We start from the raw sequence: 15,314 nt of genomic DNA on the forward strand, positions 1-15,314 counted from the left end.
TCAACCTTTTCCCCCCAAACCAGCTGGGAAGAGTGATCCCCAAGAATCTAGAAATGTGGCGGGGGGGGGAGGGGGAAGGGGGAGAGTAGAGCAATGGCAGTATTAATTGTTGTGGATCTGGCCTCAGGTAAGGAGCTAGCATCCAGTTCCACTCTTGAGAAAGAGACTTTGCCTCTTATTGGGGAGGCCAAGCAAAATTCAAAATTCCATGCAGCAAAGCAAACAATCTCTTTACTAAATACATTTACTGAGGCAAAGGCCACCCAGTCAGAGTTCTGTGCCCCCTCCAAAGAGTAGAACAGCTCTTCTGTCCCCAATACAGACCACACAGCTCTGAGCACCACTAAAAATTAGGGCTGTGCACGAAGCAGCACTGTTCCAATTCAACTTCTGTTTTGATGATTCGACAGAACAGTGTTTCATTTCATTTCAAAAGCACTATTCTGTTTCGTTTAATCAAAATTGGTTTGCTGTTTCGATGTTTCACCTATACTTTATTATGGGGAAACATAAAATGCATCAGGCAGGCAGATTGGGGGCTCTCCTGCACCTCTGGGAGGGCTGCAGAGGGTGTGCTGGAGTCCTCTGGGGGTGCGAGCCCCCGATCTGCCTACCAGATGAGAGAAGCTGGGTGCTGTCACCTGGGACCAGTGTTGGGAAGATCGGTGGTGTCACTGGTCCCAGGTGGCAGCACCCAGGTCCTCTCATCCAACAGGCAGATTGAGGGTGCAGGTCCCCTCCCTGGGGTGCAGGCCCCCAATCAGCCTGACAGATGACAGACCCAGGAAGTTTGGTGCTGCTGCTAGCCCCAGGTGGCAGCACCTGGCTCCTGTCACCCAGCAAGCAGATTGGGGGCACGCACCCCTGGGAGGACTCCAACACATCCACCTCAGCCCTTCTGGGGGTGCCGGCAGGCCCCTGATCTGCCTGCCAGCTGACAGGAGCCAGATGATGCTGCCTGGCACCAGTGGGGCAGGGCAGATCAGTTCATGCAGGGACCCACCACCCCAATCCTGGGGCAGGGGATGGTCCCCACATGAGCTGATCTACCCCGGGCCCCACACCCTCCTTGAGCCAGCTCCAGTACAGGGCCGGGGCAGATCAGCTCATGCAGGGACTCGCTGCCCTGATCCCGGGGTAGGGGAGGGTCCCCACACAAGATCATCTGCCTTGGGCCCTGCATCCTCCTTGAGCCAGCTCTGGTACAGGGTCCCTGCACAAGCTGATCTGCCCTGACCCCATACCAGAGCCAGCTTGAGAAGGGTGCAGGTCCTGGGGCCCGGGGCAGATCAGCTCATGCAGGGATTGGGACTGCACCACCCGGCTCTGGACACCACAAACAAATCTATGCCTACTTTTTTTCCAGAAGCCATTTTTTTGCCTGGTGAATCAACATGTGCTGTTTTGTTTGACTTTGTATTTTTGGCATGTGTTGAAAGGTGATAAATTCCTCAATTTCTCTGTTCATTTGAGGCCAACATAAAATACCTTTACCTCTTCTCTTAGATTTTCAATGTCTAAATGACTTTCATTTATCTTTTTTTTAGCATATTTTTCTGTCACACCTTATTGATCCCCAACCCAATACCTTTAAGCAGAATTTCACTTAAGACTGAACATTCCCAGTTGAATGGGTAAACAGGTTAGGAATGTGTTCTCCTGACCACTTTTGGCTAATAGGTTTAACCACAGATATTAACACAACTCCGTTTGTCATTCTTGAGTTGTTGGTTTAGCAATCACAGTCTACATTGTGTCTAACACTAGAGAGTTTGTTTTGTTTTAATTAAAATTGGCATGTACCCTTTCTAGCTTTACTGGATATGCTTTACTGCACTTTTGTCAAATGCTGTAGATTGGGGTGGTCAACCTGCAGTATGTGTTCCACAAGCAGCATGGGCGGACTATGTGGGGCATGCAGCAGATTGGTTTGTAAGGACAGGCAGCATAGTGGCAGAGAGGGCAAGGAGCAGAAAGCAGAGCATCTGGTCAGACTGGGAGTTCAGGGAAAGGAGCAGAAAGCTGAGTTGCATATTGGGCTCAGAGTGGACTTCACAAAGGGCACAGAGATAATTTGTGGCGCACTTGCCAAAAAGTTGGCGCCCACTGTTGTAGATAATGGCTAGGGACAGAAGTTGCACATAAACTGGTTTAAATGATCAGAAACTGGTTTAAACCTGTAACAGAACTTAAGTTCAGTGCACATAAACCAGTTTTAAAATGGCCAAAACTGGTTTACAATAAACTTGGTTGAATGTACTATCAGATTTAACTGATTTGGATTAAACCAGTTTATGGAACTTCTGTCCCAGACCCCTTCCTGGTTTAAGTTAAATCAGAGTCCCCCAGCATCCCAGCATGCTTTTCAGCCCTGGACTGGTCTAGGCTGGGCTGTCTGCTCCAGAAAGAGGGAGAGCTCACTGTAGCACCACCCCTCCCCCAGCTTCTAGCCTCAGCTACTAACCTGCAAAGATTGAATCAATTCAGGTTCAGGCTTTCTGAGTGTCTGTTCCTAGCCCATATGTCTACAGCAAATGCATATTTTGCAAGCATGTATTCAATTTGCAATGTGGAAAAAAAAAGTAATGTTGGTATAACCAAAGGGCAAAGGGGTGTTTGCCAGACTTCTTTTGGCAATGGTAAAAAGCACTTAATGGCCAGTTTTAGGTTACACTGTCCATTGACCTGAACCTTTCTAGACCCCCTGATTGAGGCCAAAACTTCCTACTCTAGTTAAAGATATTGACATTCAGTTCTTATCCTCTATGGCACAGGAGGTACTGGTTTTTTTCTTTCTTTTTTCTGACAAGAAATTGACTCTTGGAGCATTCATTCACAATTTAGTTTTGCATTCTTTTCATTGTACCATAGGACTGGTATCTCTCTAATTAATGTTTTCAGGTCCAGTCTCTTCATTAATATCTGTATCTTTGGTCCTATTTCTATAGGGGTGCTCTCATCTTATTGATTTAATCATAGGCCACATACAGACATTTCACTTCCCCTGAGAGTCACTGCTTTCTCAGGAGAAACCACAAGTGTAGAGATGTTCAGGATTTTTGTCCCATAGCAGAAATGGCTGCTCCAGGAAAAAAATAACCTAGGAACAATAACAGAAATAAATCACTCCCAGGGGAGTTTCTCCTGGAGAGTGACTATCTATACTACTTCCCATTCCAAGAGAAGCCACAGCATAGTTGTCCAGTTCCCAGGGTGCTTTGCTTCTTGTCCTTCCACCCCCAGAGAGAGTGTGTTACTTGGGTTGGGCTTCTCCAGCCAAGCAGGGAGCAGACCATGCCCCCTTCACAATCCCACATTGTGCTGCAGGGAGATGCAAGCTAACCCTGAGCAGTCTAGGTCAGCCAATCAGGGCTGCCCTGTGCAGTGCTGCCATCTGTTAGCAGGCAGATGGAGGGAGCCTACAGAGCATGCTGAGCTGTGTGCACAGGGGTCCTTTGGCTGCACAGCATCAGTACTGAATGTTCTCTCCTTCAGGGAATCAGCATTCAAACATTTATTTAGGCATCATGGGGTGAGTTGTTCTACCAAGAGAACAAGCCCAGAATTCTCCCAGGTCATTTGTATGTGTATAGGCATCCACAGAATAACTACAGAATTCCCTATGTAAGTGATCACTCCAAGGAAACTTTGTAACTTCATCCTTGTTTCCTGGGGATGCTTGCCATGGACTCATTTTACTATGGTCTACCTGTACACTTAATTGTATTAACATGTTTGGGGGAGAAGTTATTTCCTATAAATGGAATATATAATTTTGGTTGTTTAGCTTCAGTCCAGCAGCTCTTGCTCTTACCACAGCTGCTTTAAGCCTCCAGTACTGCTTTTCTACTATTTTTTCCAGATGAGAACTTCATCTACATCGATTTTAATATTCCATCAAAAAAATTGTAATGCAGTTTCATAGCTGGCTGCCTCTGCCTAAGATAACTGAAAACCATTAAATACATCAAGTGAATCAGAATCTGGCATTGTTAGAAATACAGTTGTCTTCTCATTGTCTTCTGCTATTGCTGGCAGATACAGAGTGTAGTCTTGTTTAAATCTCTTCCAGTTATCTTCCACATTTTCACAGAATTCCAGCTCTTATGGAGATTTTACCTGGTTTGTTCTTCTACTCAAAGTATATTCTATAATTTCTCTCTTTTTATGATACCATATGGTGTTCAGGGATGGAGGTGCTTGTTAGAGATTGGTCTCTGAAGAGAGTATCTATTTCAGCTGCCTCTGTAAAACACACCATGGGTTTCTACGGTGCCTTTTCCCAGTCTTTCTGCTTTGGAAACTAATCCACTTAAAGATATATTTCTGTGCTTGACTCATGCTTAGAACATAGGTTGTTTGGGGCAGAAAAAGACTTTTTTTTAAGCATGAGCACAGTGGTGTCTCAATCTTTTGGGGCCTCAAAATGGAGCTTTTTGGTTCTACTGCAATACAAATGATTAATAAAATAATAATACCAGAATAATAATTAGAGTGTGTGAATAGTCCCATTAAAATAGAACTCACATATTTAAAAACAATCATGCATTTATATGGTTTATTGAATCAGAGTCAACCTGCTCAACAGTTTGCAGGGTCAGGACTTTAGATGGTGGCTCTAAAAGTAAATCTGCATGAGAATGCCACATTGACTTCAGCAAGGACTCTGGTGTGGCACAAGTGTTAGTCAACTAAAACAGACCTGCTTGATCAAGACCTTACATAGACAGGCAACTGGCAGCAGGATCAAATCCACGTATAGTCGCATAACAACTGACTTTTTAACATGGTCATTCACCATTGTTCCTTACTGAGCAGGTTTTTCAAACTAGCTGTAAATTTTAATTTTCAAGAAAGTAAAAGCTCTTCAGAATGAAATGTTGTAAGAGTATGAACTTTGCAAGCTTCATCCTGCAGGTTCTGCCAGGGCAGTTGGGTCTATCAGATATCATCTCTCTTCTCAGGCTTGGTTCTATGTAGAATAGAGACAGCCAGTTATGTCAATCAGTGCGATGATTTTTTCTGAGGGATAAAAAATGTCATTAGAGGCTAGAATAATTCCAGAGGAAAAAAATAAATAAATAAATCTACCACTAAGTTTGACTGTTCATCCTAGGAAGAAATGAAAAGGCCAGATAGTTTCATAGTTGGTAGGGTCGGAAGGGACCTGAGCAGATCATCAAGTCCGAACCCCTGCCATGGCAGGAAAAAGTACTGGGGTCAAACAATGTTTAGTTTAAAAAACAAATCATAATATGTTTCTATTGATATCAATCAACTTTGGATGGGGCTCATACTACTTTAATTTTTACTGCACATCCTGTCCTTGGAAATTATGAAAAGTATATTTTTTATAAATAAAATTGCTTTAATACAATTTAATAATGCTTAATAATTAATAGTTTAAGCCCTCAATTTTTAACTCTTCATATACATATTTGTCAACTTGTAATAAATTCAGGAATAAGTGTTGCTTACTAGGAAGCTGACCAATATGGGAAATATCAGGCTACACCCAGATCATTGTCCCACATCTATTTAAATATGTGCCAGGACAATGCTAGAATGCTCCAGAAATGGGGGAGGTATAAAAGTGACTTAGTGCCTTTCCTTTCCTTCAAACCCCATTCTGCATAAGCAATGTTCTGGATAAGTTCCATAATTTAAAATTAAAAGGCATATTTTTTGTCACAGAACCCATGACTATAAAGATTAGGGCTGTGTGAAATTTCACCGGCAGTTTCGTTTTGATGCTGTTTTGACTTATTTCGAGCTTGAAACAGCGAAATTGAAATGAAACAGAGAGCTTCAAAACAGTCTTAAAACAAAATGAAGCAAGTCGAAACACTTTGAAATTTTCAAAAGGTTTCAAAACTCAAGCTAGGCTTGCCTGCAGGGAAACAGAAACTAAAGTAAGGAGAGGGAGGGGGAAGGAGTGCTCTCATTATTGACTCTGTTGCTGTCCAGTGACTGTCATCCTTCTCTGAAGTCCCTTCCAATCCCTGTGCTCTGGAGGAGGGATGGAAAAAATGCATAAAAGGCAGCATTATTTGAACTGCTCTGCTTTCTGCCTTGGGGTCAGTTACTGAGCTGTGTGCTCCAGTTTTGCCTGTCAGCAGCCAGAGGTGCAGGGCCCCAGAACCCAGACTCCCCCTGCACCTTTCTCCTTGATAGCTGGCAGGCTTCACGGCCTCAGCAGGGGCTAACAAGCCTGCAGCTTTCACCCTGCTGCGTCTTAACACACACACGTCATGTTTTGCTTGTTCACAGCTTGAGATGCAGGGTTTCCCCAAACCCCTGCACCTATCTCCTTGAAACTTGGCAGGCTTTGTAGCCTCAGCAGGAGCTAGCAAGCCTGCAATTTTGACGCTGCTGTGGCTTAACATGTACACGACATGAGTTTTGCTTTCAAGAATTTGAGATGCAGTTTCCTTGAAACCCCTGTAACTATCTCCCTGAGCCTTCTCAGACTTCATGCCCTCAGAAGGGGCAACCATTCCTGCAAGTTTCATCCAAATCAGGCTAGCAGTGACAAAGTTATAGGCTGTTTTGAGCTTCCCCATTATAGCCTATGGGCGAAACGTCGAAACAGCATCGAAACAGAGAAACTGTTTTGACAAAACAAAATGGAACAGCGGTTTTGAATCAAAACAAAATTTGAAACGAAACACTGTTCCATCGAAACGTTGAAATGCAAGTCAAAATGGAACGGTGCCATTTCGCACAGCCCTAATAAAGATGAAGCTTTACCTAGAATCTAAGCCTCAGTTTGAACTCAGTTGTCCTGTGTAAAAATAGCAGTCCATTCACCTATTATAATACATAGGTCCTAGCAACAGAGAGATAAGAATACATTTTCTACAGTTGTGTTAAAGGAGCACAGAAGGAACTAAGATACCTACAACTACGCTTAACATTCCCCGTTTAAATTTCTGATCACTACTGAGAACCCGATACATTTTTCAATACTTTTCTTCCAAGTTATATCTCCTACTAAGACCTGGCAGATCACTGCTCTTTTTTTTAGCTTGACACCTGAAATTTAAGTCATTTCACCCCACACTTTCCCCACTCCTTTCACACAAACAAATACTGGAAAGCCCTTCCTTGTACACTTTTCTTTCTTTCCAGGAGGCACAGATTTTTGTAGTGTGTTTACCCAAATCTTATATTATAGCTTCCAGTCCAATATATAAAAACTTCCTATTAGTAATTCAGCAAGCATATATTTCTTGACTATATGGTGTTGCTTGATAAGAGAGCAGGAAAGAAGCTATTTTCTGATTTAAAGATAGTTTATCTTCTTTGGCAGTTTTTGTGCTAGTTTTAAAAATTCTAACAAAATATTAGCTTCCTCAGTAAAACAGATTGTACTGTGCAGATATGATATGTGAATATTATTAATCTGCAGAAAATTCTTTAAGTCTTGCTATGTTCACTGAGATCAATTAATTATCAGAAATTAATTTTGGGGGTAACAAGTTATTAAAAAGCCTTGTATTGCAGTAAGGGTGCACAGATCATTTCTGCCCATGTTGATTATGAACCTATCATATATCAGAAAGCTTTCACTGAAGAAACAGCCACTAAAATCAATATAATTTAGTGGTCAGAAACATGATGGCTATTTTAAGGAATTTGCTGGTGCAGAAAGGCTTCATTTGCACAGACTGATTTTTCAATATCCCTGCCCTGCCCTCAGCACTCCAGCTGAGACTTACATACAAATCATAACTAAAGGTTTTCTTAAACCTCTTTTCTTCAAATGCTATGATAATGCTTTTAAAAATGAGAGTTGAATAAATAATATTTTTTCAATTAAATTTGCCTTTCTTTTTGATCACAAATTTTCTGCAACCAAAACTTGACACTTAAGTTGGCCATATTGGCTGCTTTGAGATATTTAAAAAAAAAAAATCCAACCCCAAAACCAAAAATACACTTTACCAGAAGCAGAAGCATGATATTTTGACCTGCAGTATCTGTATAGATCAGGCACTTCAGTAGGACTTTTTGGCACTTTTATCTAAAACTGAGTCAATTAGCTATTAGATAAAAGAGCCAAAAACGTCCCACTAAAGCACCCGATTTATACAGACATTGGGCAAGCCAGGTCCAACTAACGTGCTGCCTCTTCTGGGCATGCCCTGGGCTCAGTGCAGGAGAGCACTGAGTTTAAAGTACCATTTTTGGTGGGGGTTTTTTAAATGTGTGCAAGCAGCCTATAGGTCTTTTGAGCCCCCATATGCTATTTTATAGCATCCCGCTAAAACATCTGACATGTAGGTATTACTTTTGCAGATATATATGGTATAAACCTATCATCATCTGTCATCTTAGCCAACTAGAGCCAAAGTTACGTGTGTATCTGATGCACTTTCCTGGGGTTTTTTTTATAATGTATTTACTATCCTTTCAAATTAATCTGCCAACCATTCTGCATGCTTGGGGCCACAGAGAAGTTATACCATGGCATGAAGCAACAAAGAATTTCATGATGAGTGGGAACTCTGTCATGTACACCAATTCAGTAGCATCTCTTAAAATATTTTGTGAATTCTCAAATGAACCTCACTGTATTCTACTGGACAGGATGGCATACCTGCTGAAATGTATAAGGTTGGTGGCAAAGAACTGATTCTGAGACTCCATTGATTTATTCGCTGAATTTGGAGCAACAAAGGGAACCTGGGGGACCTGACAAATTCCAAGACAAGAAAGGAATTAAGTCTGTGTGAGGGAACTATCAAGGTATCACCTTCCTTTGCAGAGCAGGGAAAATCCTCTCCCACATCCTTCTGAATTGTCTTCTACCTCCTGCTGCCAGAAATTCAATGAAGTTTCAGACCATCCTGTGGGACAATTGGTGTGATCTTTATTGCCCACCAAATCCAAGAAAAGTGTTAGGAACAATATATAGACCTCTATATGGCCTTCATTGACCTGATTAAAAACCTTTGACTCCATCAGTAGTAAAGCCTTGTGGAAATAACTGGCCAGATTTGGATGTCCTGAAAAATACATCAAGGTCCTGAGGCTCTTCCACAGCGAGATGACTGCAACTATTCTTTATAGTTGATCAGAGACAGATCCATTTGTCATCCAAACTGGGGTCAAGCAAGGATGTGTCATCGCCCCAACTCTGTTCTCCATTCTTTTGACATCCATCTTTGTTTTCATGAAGGACCACCTTCCTTCTCAAATTGACCTTAAATACCAAACAAATGAAGGTCTTTTCAAACTGGTACATTTCTGCTTGAAGACAAAGTACTCAAAACAACCATCCTTAACCTTCAATGTGCTAACTGTGGATCCTTGTGCACACTTAGGGAAACCTCCAGACCATGCTGGATCTCTTTTGAGAAGCCTAGCAAACTGTGGGCTTCTCTCTCAATATTGAAAAGACTTCTGCCTGCTCTGGGCCATGAAAGTGACCCTCCCCCAAATTACCATCGGAGAAAGACCCTGAAGGTAGTTGAGCACTTCACCTACCTCAATAGCTGCCTCTCTCAGACAGTGAACATTGATGAGGAGATCCAGCACAGGATCTGGTGTACAAGGGCCTCCTTTGGGGAATTACTTCCATGTGTCTTGATTCATTGTGATCTCCTGAAAGACACCAAGATCCAGGTCGATAATGTATTCATCATTCCCACTGTTCTCTATGGGAGTCAAACGTGACTTACCATCATCATCTCAAAAGCCTGAAGTATCACCAACAATGCCTCTGGAAAATTCTCCACATCAAATGGGAAGATTGCCACACAAACACCAGCATCCATGCTGAAGCCAATATTACCAGCACTAAGTTGGTGATCCTCAAGCACCAACTTTGCTGGACTGGGCATTGTGTGTGGACGCCTGACTATTGACTCACAAAACAAGTATTCTACTCCCAGCTTAGTAATGGCCTAAGATATCATGGTGGCCAGAGGAAACACTTCAGTGATACTTTGAAGGCATACCTTAAGAAAATAGATGCTGATATCAGGAGCTGGGAGAAGCCGGCTGCCAACCAACCCCAATGGCACCACAATCTCAACCAAGCAAGAGCCCGTTTTGAGGTAAAGTGTCTTGCTCTTGAAGCAGAGAAGAGAAAGTCGAGCAAGGGAGTGGAGAAGAATCCCACCCCACAGCTAACTTTCCCCTGCAGAAAAGCTCCAACTTCTGCAGATGGGTCTGTGGTTCAAGGACTGGACTCTTCAATGACTTCAAGACCCGTTAAATGAGCTATGGTAGAGATCATCCTCGAATCAAAGGATTGCTGCCAGTAGAGAAGCAACATGAGTAGTAGTTACCCTTTGCATATTAATAAATACATACATTTGGATATCATGGTTTTCAGGTGTTTTCTCCCTATTATTTTTATATCTACTGAGGAAAAAGTACAACAGTGTTCTGACCTTGAATTAAACCCCATTTGTGGAGAATGCCAAAAATCATTAACACTTTTCCATGTGCAGGCAACAGCATTCTTAGGGTGAAAGTCTTTTCTCAAAGAAGTCAGCAGAAATTTTGCCACTGAGTTCAGTATAGTCTGGATTTCAGCCTTGATGCTATATATTCAATGGAACGATAGATTAATAATTCATCAGTAATGATAAATGCTTATTGGACAGTGTGCAACAGATCATTAAAGTCTATTAAGGGAAAATTAAAGGTGTACCTCAGCAGTTCTGGCATTTGTAATGCCTAGGGTTTGCTTACTTTTAATGCCAATTGACATTTACAACATATCTGCCGTAAACTGGTCTGATTTTACAGGGGAATTATGCTTCTAGTGTGTGGGACATAGATGGAGAAAAAGGACATGCCCTTACACTGTGTGGATTTCCAGCAATGGTTTCAGCTTCTTGTGGCCATTAGCAGTCAGCAAATTCCAGAGCAGTGATCAGGTAGCTCTGATTTAACACAGGTGGACTAAGTCTGCACATATTCCCAGATTTCGGAAAATGTAAAAGGGAGCTTTGTACCTTCACTGCAAACACACCTTCAAATGGCCAAATAAGAAAAAAAGAGAAGGAAGCTTGGTGATTCTGAAAGTCATCTGGATCACTTCTATCCATGGACTTATGCTGAACACAATAATATTTTTTTCTAATTAAAAGTTAATTACTGCATAAGAGCTACCTTCTTTTCATCTTAGTACAAATCTCCTGCTGCCATCCACATTCTTTTAGTAGAGACAACCTGACCCTAAGACGGTTGTTTCATACAATGCCAGTTTTGTGTCTTTTATTCTAGAGGCCACCACTACCACAGCTTTCACTTACTGGCAGCCCAACCAGTGTATGAGTCTATATGTGAGTGTCATTTTCAGGACAACTGTTGCCACACTGGGTAATGAGACAGGAATTCCACACAAACACACCCTGACTGATGGGGGAACAGAGCCTGGAGTGGGCTGAAGGGTTACTCACCTTTCCTCCAGCCACCCGAGCCAGAGGAACTGAGGCATGCGTGGTGCCTCCACCGCATTTTAAAAGCACAATCCACCTGCATGTGGGAGGGCGCACAGTTGATGACATCATAAAAGAGTGTCCATGGCATCAGCAAGTCCCAGTATGTGGCACAGAAGCCCCTTTGCAGATTGGCAGCAGCCAGAGACTGCAACAAGGGAGCATCCCCACGCCAACACAGGAGTGACCCAGGAGCCTCTCACTCCCTAAAGACTAGCAGTGCGACTGCTGAATGTGACTGGTGGGACCCATTGTGAAAGTGAGTCCATCAGACGAAGCTTCAGACACCCGAGTCCTGGACCCTGGGTGGCAACATGCCAGATGCTGGGGTCTTTTTTGAAGTTTGGGTTTTCTTTAGGTTTTGGTATTTCATTACTGCAGAAGCAGGATCAGCTAGAGAAGTGCCCCCAGCACCACCGCAGTGGCCCAGCAGGGAGAGCTGGTGGCCACAGACTTTTCCCCCCTTCAGAGGGGATGGCCAAAGCAGGAGAGCTTCCACCAATCACCTCGGACTTTGAAACTGAGCAAGGGAGAGAAATAACCCAAGCACAGGAGCGGGCAGCACTGAGGCAAGCATGTGGCACCGAGTCCCAGTTGCTGCCACAACTTTATTTTGGTTGGCAAGTGGATGGGTTGTAGGGGAAACAGAGCCCCAAGTCACTCATTTTCTGTACCGAGCCAGCTTTAGGGTGAAGTAACATCCCATCTTCCCAAAGGAACCTCCTAACTTCTTTATACCAACAAGATGTGGCGGGCAAGCAGAAGGACAATCCACCCCAAGTAGGGAGGTTCAACATGCCCAGCTTTCCCACTCTGGGCACAACAATAAAGATACACATGCACTGTAGCTCATTCCATAACATGAGCCAGTTCCCTTGTTCAACTTCTATAATAATTTCCAGATGCCATTTTCATTTTACAGGCCTTAATGATAAAATGGACCATTCATTCCTCTGTTCTGAATTATTCTCCTTCATACCTTTCTTCAATTTCATTTGTCTGTGCTACTTGTAATGTGAATACTTTTGTTCTTTTGCTTAACTCACTACATTTTTTGTGTTTCTTTTTCCTTAGATGCTTGTTCTGAGGCTAGCTTTTTTCATTTTGCATGCCATCTTAATGTTCCCGATTTCCTGGCATTTGTGATATTTGGCAGTTTTATAATAGTATAAAAGACCTGAGAGGTTTTGCTTATCATAATGAAAGCAATTTAGTTGCTTCCAGTTTCTCTGGTGAACTCATGTCCTTCACATTTTATTTCATTTCTTTGCAGTCTACTGGTTGCATGCTATGCACACAAACTTCTTGAATGCAAGCCCTGAAGGGACTAGTAGTCTTCCTTCTGTTTTGAATAAACTGAACTCACACACAAATCTGTCTTATCCTCTAGAGTTTGCCCAAACTGTTCACTTCTGGCTACAGAATGCGTTACAGATTCACCTTTTTAATATTTTTTCTAATTACTTTAGAAAAATGTTACCCCCCCAGAGTAGTAAGTTTCTGAAACAGTCTTCTAATATAAGTAGTAAAGACACAAACCCAATATGTTTTTAGACAAAGCTTCTTAAGTTTATGAATAGGCCTGGATAATATGGTCCCCTACAACAATGCTATACTGAATTTGATGATCCAGAAGATACTTTCAAGTCTTATGTCTTGTGTTCCTCAGCAAATTTAAAACTTTCAGCAATTCTCAGTATATCTGGTGTCAGATAATACAGTGACAAATATTCCATAATAACTCTATGTCAGAACCGGGGATACCAACATGTTTAATCTGATTAAACAAGTACAGTCAAAGGAACAGATTTTTTACCCTCACAATGAGGTTCTTTTGTTATCATTTGCTTCAAAGTCTGGTGCGTCTGTTCCATAAGTTCAGCCCAGTTTTATCTTTCTGTAAATCTATTTTCCCTACATTCTTTTAATTTTCATAAGAAATTCAAAATAGGCACCAATTTTAAATAATGTGAAGTGTCAAGATGATGCAACTTCATCCTGACAGTCTATTTCCTGTGTTTTTTTTTTCACCTGTCCTCCCCACCCTTCCGTATAGTTTCCAATATTTGGTTTGGTTCCAATATTTGATATGTTGGCTCTTTGCTGCAGTCACTGATTAGGTCCAGTCTTGAAGGACAGAGATGGGTTTGGATTTTTTTGGGGTGGGGGCAGAAGGCAGCTTGGGCGTTGAGCTGAGATTCCTAAAAGGAGGTAAATACTTGATATCTTAACCACTTCTGTTCCTGATCTGATGTATATATTTAATTAAAACAAATTACTGTGAAGTGCCCAGTTTCCACCTCATTCATTTATCCTGAGAATGCAACACACGAGACTCTAAATATCTATTCCCATTCAAAGGGATGACTCTAGTTTCAAAACAAAATAAGGAAAATATCTTTTTCTTTACAGATGCAGAGTAGAAACTCAGACAAACTACTCACTTCTAATGAGAAACAAAAGAAATCAGACCAGCTTTCACCTCCAAAATAATTGAACAAAACTAACTGAACGACAGTTTTCCAGCCAAAGAGAGCATCCATTTCCAGTTATTCTCTGAAGAAATGTATACAGCAAAGCCCTGCCAAGAAAGCATCAATACCATACTATATTTACTATTTTCTAGATGCATTCATAAATAAGTTTTCAGATCTGATCTTTATAGCTGGGTAAATAAAGGATTAACAGAAAGTAGCCAAATCCTTAAGACAACACAAGATTAGACTTCCACCATCTCTGTGTAAAAGGTAAGTGAATTATAGGAGCCACTACATATTTATTATGACATTTCAGTCATGCAAGTCCTGATTCAATGGGAAGTCAATTGAACAGAATAGGTCCTTGGAGTGAGAAACATTTTTAAGAATGTTGCTGGGATCACAATGCTAATTCGTTGATAAAACTAACAAAAACTAAACACATTTATAGTCATTAATTGAAATTAATGGGAATTTTACTCAGCAAACACTTGACAAATTTGGCCAAGTAAAACTAGACATTGTTAAATCAGCTTCAATATATTATTGCCACTCCTTTTAACTCACTTTCACTTCAGGGTCAAAGAAGAGAGTCATTTTATACGCAGAGAAAGGCCTGTACTGAGTTTATAGATTGTTTGCTTCAAAGGATCCTCTCACAAATCAGAATTTCAACTGGGCTCGCATTAAAGGCTGAATTTATAGTGGTGAGCTTTCCTGTAATTAACAGTGATAACACAGGGGATGTGGAGTGCCCTTTAAAATGTAGCTGTAGGCTTACAGCTGCCTTTCCAAAATGTAGAACAGCTTACAGCTTAGTCATTTGTAGTGTATGCTGTGGTTTAACAGAGCAAGAAGTGGCTTTAAAAGACTGACATGCGAAGTAAAATTCAGTCAATTAGGCACTCATTATAACCCAGGTTCTTCTAAAGCTATTTTAAAGTATGAGACCCTATTGCTATGACCGAAACAACGTTTTAAAGCTATGGCCATTAATTTCTTGTTAGACATGGATAATTGTTTTACCTAAAAAGAAAGAAAATCCTGACGTAACTGATTAAAGAGTCATGTAAGGAACCCATATTTCTTTTACATGAAATCTCACCAGTCAACAGAATCAGTCTGAAATAATGCAAGCTGATTGGCACCCATGGGCAAATGGCTACTATCCCTTCCAACTGCTACCTCATCTGTCAATAACATATTACTGTGAACTCATGCTAGAGAGTCAAGTAAAAAAAGAGTTGGACTTGATGACCCTTGTGGTCTTGTTCAAGCCACCTATAATATTATAGAGGTCCATGAGCCTGTAATGAATCTATCCTTTAAAACAGTGGTCTCCAACCTTTTTAAGTAGGAGATCAGCTTTTGCATTTAA

General features: G+C 41.6%; 1 long non-coding RNA gene across 2 annotated transcripts in view; it reads right to left on the bottom strand.

Moving 5' to 3' along the window:
• Window positions 1-2,836: 2,836 nt before the first annotated feature.
• The window catches only part of LOC109281837 (uncharacterized), a 34,395-nt gene continuing 21,917 nt past the window's right edge, over window positions 2,837-15,314 (bottom strand). The window contains exons 2-4 of one of the 2 annotated variants that reach the window (XR_002088622.2): window positions 9,493-9,609; window positions 8,759-9,208; window positions 2,837-5,022 (exon numbers count right to left, since the gene is read on the bottom strand). This is a non-coding gene — a long non-coding RNA (uncharacterized LOC109281837). The remainder of the gene's footprint in view (window positions 5,023-8,758; window positions 9,209-9,492; window positions 9,610-15,314) is intronic. The other variant, XR_002088621.2, reaches the window with a different exon arrangement.

The sequence above is a fragment of the Alligator mississippiensis genome, chromosome 3 (genome assembly GCF_030867095.1).
Source record: "Alligator mississippiensis isolate rAllMis1 chromosome 3, rAllMis1, whole genome shotgun sequence".
Taxonomy (NCBI): domain Eukaryota; kingdom Metazoa; phylum Chordata; order Crocodylia; family Alligatoridae; genus Alligator; species Alligator mississippiensis.